The 8,830-nt window shown below is 37.9% G+C and overlaps 1 protein-coding gene across 2 annotated transcripts in view; it reads left to right on the top strand.

Moving 5' to 3' along the window:
• LOC130235881 (lysine-specific demethylase 2B) overlaps positions 1-8,830 on the top strand; it is an 89,892-nt gene that overhangs the window by 15,325 nt on the left and 65,737 nt on the right. The window contains exon 1 of one of the 2 annotated variants that reach the window (XM_056466403.1): positions 1,633-1,718. The exons of the other annotated variant lie outside the window; for it this stretch is intronic. The gene's annotated coding sequence lies outside the window, so the exon portion shown is untranslated. Of the gene's footprint in view, positions 1-1,632; positions 1,719-8,830 lie in introns of those variants that run through there. 2 annotated transcript variants of the gene reach the window in all.

Genomic DNA, 8,830 nt, shown 5'->3' with positions numbered 1-8,830 from the left:
TGATGGATTGTTGGTTGTAGCGATTGGGTAGCTTTACATGGACAAAGGAAAATTAAGACCTGTTTAAAAGTATTTAGGATGCACAGCACCATATTTCAGTGAATTTAAGAGTCCCCCTGTTTATTTTTTCCCCAATTTCTGTTGAATGGAGAGATTTCTTCAACACATTTCTAAACATAATAGTTTTAATAAATCATTTCTAACCACAGATTTATTTTATCTTTGCGCTGATGAAATAATATCTTACTAGATATTCTTCAAGAAACTTCTATACAGCTTAAAGCAGGGATGGGCAAACTCGATCCTGGAGGGCCGGTGTCCTGCATAGTTTTGCACCAACCCTAATCAAACACACCTGCTTGTAGCTTTCTAGTGATCTTGAAGACACTAATTAAGGTGTTCAGGTGTGTTTGATTAGTGTTGGAGCAAAACTCTGCAGGGACACTGGCCCTCGAGGATCAAGTTTGCCCATTCCTGGCTTAAAGTGACATTTAAAGGCTTAAATAGGTTAATTAGGGTAATTAGGCAAGTTATTGTATAGCGATGGTTTGTTCTGTAGACTATCGGAAAAAAAATCTATCTATCTATCTATCTATCTATCTATCTATCTATCTATCTATCTATCTATCTATCTATCTATCTCTCTCTCTCTCTCTATCTCTCTATCTATCTATCTATCTATCTATCTATCTATCTATCTATCTATATATATATCTATATATCTATATATATATATATATATATATATATATATATATATATATATATATATATATATATATATATATATATATATATATATATATATACACACTCATCAGTTACTTTATTAGGTACTCCTTACTAGTACCAGGCCCAGGTTGGACCCCCTTTTGCCTTCAGAACTGCCTTAATCCTTCGTGTTATAGATTGAGCAAGCTACTGGAAATATTCTTCAGAGGTTTTGCTCCATATTGACATGATAGCATCACACAGTTGCTGCAGATTTGTCGGCTGCACATCCATGATGAGAATCTCCCGTTCCACCACATCCCAAAGGTGCTCTATTGGATTGAGCTCTGGTGACTGTGGAGGCCATTTGAGTACAGTGAACTCATTGTCATGCTCTTCTGCATACCTTGGTTGTAACAAGTGGTTATTTGAGAACTGCAAATCTACATGTCTAAATGCATTGAGTTGCTGCCAGGTGATTGACTGATTAGAGATTTGCGTAAACAAGCAGTTGGACAGGTGTACCTAATAAAGTGGCCGGTGTGTGTGTGTGTGCATGTATATATTATTATTTTTTTCATAAACATAAACTGGGCTCTTAGTTGACAGGCTGAGCTTGTCTATTCAATCTGACCAGCCTGCTTTAGTCGAGGACGAGGTCTGCTCATTTCCCAAAGTGCCTTGCTCTGCTCCTCGGCACATGCTGCGCATTTCTCTGGCCTGCAGCTGCTGCGACTCCATCAGGTTGCTAGGCAGCACTTTTCTAATGCGGAGAAGAGGCGGATCCTGCTGCAGTGTCCCAATGAGTCCAGCTCAGCCAATCAGCGCAGAGCAGAGGAGCATTTCCTGCACACAGAAGCCCAGTCTCCCTCTCTCTTCCTGTCCTCATCTCACTCTCATGCAGGCAGCTCCTCAGAAAAGCAGAAATCCAGCTCTTAAAGTCAGTCGGGTTGCCAATGGTTTACTTGTGCAGTGAAGAGCCTCAGATCAGGATGGAGCACTGTTGGGTATGTGTGTGCGTTTTACTTGCTCCTGCTGTATTTTGGTGAACTTTCTTTGCTAGTTGTGCGGTTATTCACGTGTGGTCGGAGCACTTTTGGTTTTGTGGTCTCTGGTGATGCTTTAATTCTTCAAGAAATCTTCCTTTCTTCATTACTCAATGCTGACTATTAATATTATTATAGATCTGGCAACATGGAGGTTCTAGGTCTAGGAATATTACAGGTTATGCACATCAAGGTTATAGTTTTGTTTTGGCTGCTTTCTGTGCATCATGGTCTCCGCTGAATGGATGACAGTGGTGTTTGATATTGTTTGAGATCAGATTGATTGATGGACTTTCTTTTTGTCTGCGTGTTATTTTGTGTGTATTATATGGCTGAAGATTATGAGATGATGCTCAGGTGGCCTGACAATGCAATTCTACACAGGAATAAATACACATTTAGCAGCACTGCAAACAATGCTATTCTTGCTTAGATTTTTTGTCTTGTTTCTAGTCCAAATATCTAAAACGTCTTAAATCAAGAAGCATTTTTAGACAAGCAAAAAATAGTTTGGTTTTAGGAAATAATATGCCAAAATCAAGTGAGTTTTTCTTTAAAACAAGCAAAATAATGTGCAAAAATAATCTTGTTTTTCCTTTTGACCTAATATTATTTTGCTTATCCCATTGGCAGATTATGTTGCTTGTTTTAAGGGAAAACTTACTTGATTTTGACTTATTATTTCTGAAAATAAGACTATTTTTTGCTCGTCTAGAAAATGATTCTTGATTTAAGATATTTTTTTTTATTTGGACTAGAAACAAGTAACATGCATTTTTTTTGCTGTTAGGAGATAATGGCTTCTGGTAAACAGCTATAAATGATAATGTCAGGATTATTATAGAAATATGAAATGTTTAATTAAATATGTAAGCATTTTTACATCTTTATTATGTATACATATTATATATAGTTATTTTATTTATATTTGCTTACAGTTTACCTTTGGGGAAAAATATGTTTTCATGTTATGTTCATTAATAATAAGATGCGTTTTTTTTAAATATAAATATGTGTTAATATTAGTGTTTATAATATTATATTGATATTGAAAGATATTACCATAAATAATATATAAGTATTACAATTCTATTAATATATTTTTCATTTTTAAGTGCTAGTCATTTTATTGTAACAATTTAAGTATTAAAGATAATAAAATCCTTATGTTTAATCATATTTTAATTGTATTAATCCAAAGACATTTCATTTATTAAAACTTTATTAATATCATTTTTTTTATTTAATTTTATTCTGTTTTTTTTTTTTTTTACTATAATTACATTGTGGTCTCTATAAGAAAGTATTGTAATCTATAATAAGGCTGCATTATTAGTCTCAGTGTGATGATACTATGTAGTCATTGATTATTTATTCATAACTTTTCATCTAAGAGCTCCAATTATAGGATGCATAGTAGCTTTCTGCAGCCTGCTGTCAGTGAGGCTATAACGTTTGTCCTCACTTTAATTTGAAAAACATCTGGATTTGCAGTCCTCATTTTTTGCATCATCTCCAGTAGTGACACCATCTATAATGACTTCATCTCTAGTGACATCATCTCCAATGGCTCCAGTGACAATATCACTAATGTCATCATCTCCAGTGGCAAAACCTCCAGTGACATTATCTCCAATGACATCATCTCTAGTGACACCATCTATAATGACTTCATCTCTAGTGACATCATCTCCAATGGCTCCAGTGACAATATCATTAAAGTCATCATCTCCAGTGGCAAAACATCCAGTGACATTATCTCCAATGACATCATCTCTAGTGACAACATACTGTATATAATGACTTTATCTCTAGTGACATCATCTCCAATGGTTCCAGTGATTTCTCCAGTGACCTTATCTTCATTGACAATACTAATGTCATTATCTCCAGTGGCAATATCTCTAGTGACATCATCTCTAATGACATCATCTCAAACGGCTCCAGTGACTTTATCTCCAGTGACAATATCACTAATGTCATCATCTCCAGTGACATCATATCTAGTGACAACATCTATAATGACATCCAATGGTTCCAGTGACTTCTCCAGTGACAATATCACTAATGTCATCATCTCCAGTGGCAACATCTCCAGTGACATTATCTCCAGTAACTTCATCTCTAGTGACAACGTCTATAATGACATCATCTCCAATGGCTCCAGTGATTTCTTCAGTGACCTCATCTCCAGTGACATCATCTCTAGTGACAACATCTATAATGACATCATCTCCAGTGGCATCATCTCCAATGGCTCCAATGACTTCTCCAGTGAACTTATCTTCAGTGACAATATCACTAATATCATCATCTCCAGTGGCAACATCTCCAGTGACATCATCTCCAATGACATTATCTTCAATGGCTTCAGTGACTTCTCCAGTGAACTTATCTCCAGTGACAATATCGCTAATGTCATCATCTCCAGTGACAAAATATTTTAATGACATCATCTCCAGTGGCCACATAAGCCCAGTGACATCTTCTCCAATGACATCATCTCCAGTGACCATCTCGAGTAGCATCATTGTCTTTAGTGACATTATTTTCAGTGTATTCTCCTGTGACAATACAACTAATGTCATCATGACCAGTGGCATCATCTCCAGTGAAAACATATTTAATGACATTATCTCCAGTGACATCATCTCCAATGACAACATCTACACTGACATCATCTCCAGCGACAACATCTCCAGTGGCATTATCTTCAGTGACATCATCTCCAATGACATCTACATTGACATCATCTCCAGTGACAACATCTCCAGTGGCATTATCTCCAGTGACATCATCTCCAATGACAACATCTGCATTGACATCATCTCCAGCGACAACATCTCCAGTGGCATTATCTCCAGTGACATCATCTCCAATGACAACATCTACATTGACATCATCTCCAGCGACAACATCTCCAGTGGCATTATCTCCAGTGACAACATGTTTAATTGCATCATCTTCAGTGACATAATCTCCAGTGGCAACATCTCCAGCGACAATATCTCCAGTGACAACATCTCCAGTGACAACATGTTTAAGTGCATCATCTTCAGTGACATCATCTCCAGTGGCCATCTTGAGTGGCATCATTGTTGCTAGTGACATAATTTCCAGTGACTTCTCCATTGACATCATTTCCAGTGACAATATCACTAATGTCATCATTACCAATGGAAGCATCTCCAGTGACATCATATTTAATGACATCATCTTCTTTGACATAATTTCTGGTGGCCTTATCTCCAGTGGCAACATCTCTAGTGACATCATCTCCAGTGACAACATATTTAATGACATTATCTCCAGTGACATCATCTCCAATGACAACATCCACAGTGACATCATCTCCAGTGACATCATCTCCAATGACAACATCCACAGTGACATCATCTCCAGTGGAATCATCTCCAATGACAACATCTACAGTGACATCATCTCCAACGGCAACATATCCAGTGGAATCATCTCCAGTGACAACATCTCCAGTGTTAACATGTTTAATTGCATCATCTTCACTGACATCATCTCCAGTGGCCATCTTGAGTGGCATCATTGTTGCTAGTGACATCATTTCCAGTGACTTCTCCATTGACATCATTTCCAGTGACAATATCACTAATGTCATCATTACCAGTGGAAGCATCTTCAGTGACATCATATTTAATGACATCATCTTCTTTGACATAATTTCTGGTGGCCTTATCTCCAGTGGCAACATCTCTAGTGACATCATCTCCAGTGACAACATATTTAATGACATCATCTTTATTGGCATTATCTCCAGTGGTAACATATGCCCATTGACATCATCTCCAGTGGCAACATCTCTAGTGACATCATCTTCAGTGGCATCATCTCCAATGACAACATCTATAGTGACATCATCTACAGTGACAACATCTCGAGTGACATCATCTTCAGTGTCATCATTTCCAATGACCATCTCGAGTGGCATCATTGTCGCTAGTGACATCATTTCCAGTGACCTCACCTCCAGTGACAATATCACTAATGTCATCATCACCTGTGGCATCATCTCCAGTGACGACATATTTAATGACATCATCTTCAGTGGCCACATATGCCCAGTGGCATAGTCTCCAGTGGCAGCATTTCGAGTGATATCATCTCCAGTGGCATCATCTCCAGTGACCATCTTTAGTGACATCATTTCCAACGACAGTATCACTAATGACATCATCACCAGTCTGTAGTGACATCATTTCCAATGACATCACCTCCAGTGGAATCATCTCCAATGACAACATCTACAGTGACAACATCTCAAGTGGCATGATCTCCTGTGACAACAGGACTGACATAATCTCCAGTGACATCATCTCCAAAGACATTATCACTAATGACATCATCTCCGATGACAATATCACTAGTGACATCATCCTCAGTGACATCATTTGCTATTTATGCAAAGCCATCACATGCTAAAGATTCTGGTAATAATGGGCCTGTCAGTCGCATCAAATTCACACTTTGGTGACCCCTGAATTTAGAAGTTTAATTTCTCAAGGCCTCAGCCATCTGGGTTTGATGTTGGATATTTTTTTTTAGTTCAAGACGCCCCGCGGTGAGCGATGCCTTTTTGCTCATTAGCGCTAACAGATTCCTTCGCTTTCTTCAGCTCGCGGGCTCAGTGGGGCAGATTTTAACCAGACTCAGAGGCTGTTTGAGGTTTGATTAATTCTGCTCCTCGCTAAACGCAGCAGATGACAAATGCACAAACCGAAAATAGCTTCCCTGTCCTGCTCCTGAGATGGCTTTATCTGAAGACAACTGATCTGAAGGATTGATGTTTTCGCAATATATATTCATTACAGGGAAAATTACATACTGTGTGTATAACCAAATAGATATATTTGTTGACTTCTGGTCCAAATGAATTTGAGTACATTACTCTCTTTCAACCTAATGTCTCTGTGCTCTAGAACCGAAAGAATAGTTATTGCTGTAAATATCCTTTCTTCAGTAAGTTATATGCAATTAATAAAGAACGCTAGTGACCAACTGGCCACAAGCATATGTTTATAAACTCTTTATTGTTCATTTTTACTGGCATTGTTGCTTGCTAGGGGTAATTTTACCTTTATTGCAGCCAACTTAAGTGCCAAGTAACCAGACAGCAAATTTCATGGAATTTCTGGACAATGATGGAATTTTTTAATTACAAAAAAAGTCCAGATACTGAATATCAGGGAACTAGTATATTTTTGTCCAAGTCATGTACACTACCTGACACAAGTCTTGTCGCCTATCCAAGGAAAAACAAATTATAACTTGACTTCTAGTTGATCATTTGGTATCAGAAGTGGCTTATATGAAAGGCAAAGGCCTCTAGATTACGCTTATTTGACCACAATAAAATATGATCATGCCTTGATTATTAATGATTTCATTAGGACAGTAAGGTCTGACTTTGCTTAGACAAAAGTCTTGTGACTGAACCTTCAATAATGTCCAGTATAGAATATGTGGTCATGCTGCAGTGGAAACAGAATGAATATTGTGTCTGACTCCATCATGAGCTTGGAGGACTGCATCCATACATCTCTGCAATGACTCAAATCACTGATTAATAAAGTCATCTGGAATGGCAAAGAAAGCGTACTTGCAGGACTCCCAGAGTTCATCAAGATACTTTGTGTTCATCTTCAATGCCTCCTCCTCCATCTTACACCAGAAATGCTCAATAATGTTTATGTCAGGTGACTGGCCTGGCCAATCCTGGAGCACCTTGACCTTCTTTGCTTTCAGGAGCTTTGATGTGGAGGCTGAAGTATGAGAAGGAGCGCTATCCTGCTGAAGAATTTGCCCTCTCCTGTGGTTTGTAATGTAATGGGCTGCACAAATGTCTTGATACCTCAGGCTGTTGATGTTGCCGTCCACTCTGCAGATCTCTCGCACACCCCCATACTGAATGTAACCCCAAACCATGATTTTTCCTTCACCAAACTTGACTGATTACTCTGAGAATCCTGGGTCCATGAGGGTTCCAGTAGGTCTTCTGCAGTATTTGTGATGATTGAGATGCAGTTCAACAGATGGTTCACTGGAAAAATCTACCCTCTGCCACTTTTCCAAATGATCAACTAGAAGTCAAGATATTATTTGTTGCTCTTACAACTGGAATTGAAGACAAGACTTTTGTCAGGGAGTGTAATATCATAGATTTTTGTATGTCATTTTAAATATTGCTTAAAAAAATCATCATTTTTCATGTTATTTTACGTTCTGCTTATTGTTATGGTCAGTGTATTTTTTCTGTGACATTTTATTTCTTTCCCGCTTGTCATCCGGCAGTCGAATATATGAAAACATTTATGATTTCGAACATCAAGCAGCAAAAGTTCCTATTTTGCCCAAAATGAATGGAAGTAAATGAGACCATAAATGTTGACACATGTTAATATACAATGACCACGCAGCTCTTAAAGGGTGCAGTGTGTACGATTGACACCCAGTGGTTAAACTAGGTATTGCAAAACACGTTTTAACCCGGCGACAAACGAAGGTTGCCAGATTGACGACACTAACAGGAGCGAGCCTCACTATCGAGCCTACATCATAACAACATGCTAAAACAGGAATATTTTACATGCTAAAGGAGTTTACGTCTAAACCATAATCTGAAACTTCTATTTTAGAAAGGGTTTCTATTTCTCGTGGTTGAACAACAGCATAAACTTCAATGACTGTGGTCACCTCAGGTCATCCCCTTTCCTCTGTAAAATTTAGGTATAAATGATGTAAGATAACGCAAAGGGAGCTGTTGTTCTGTTACTGTCATGAAGAAATGTGTGTTTCCTCTTTTATCCCAGATTAGGAAATTTAAAAGCTGTAAACGTGACTAATGTCTACTGATACTGTGGACTGTATCTCTTTGCAATAAAAACAAACAAACAAACAAACAAACCATGACTGCAGTTCAGTATGTTCTGTCCACAAAAGAGAAAATTAGCCTTGAGTTATTGCTGAAAATAGCACTCAGTTCTGTGATAATGCTGTTGATTGAGAAGGGGGGATTCCACTGTATATGCTTCTGAAGGAAATAT

This window comes from Danio aesculapii, chromosome 10 (genome assembly GCF_903798145.1).
Source record: "Danio aesculapii chromosome 10, fDanAes4.1, whole genome shotgun sequence".
Classification (NCBI taxonomy): domain Eukaryota; kingdom Metazoa; phylum Chordata; class Actinopteri; order Cypriniformes; family Danionidae; genus Danio; species Danio aesculapii.
This window is presented reverse-complemented; position numbering and strand designations above follow the sequence as displayed.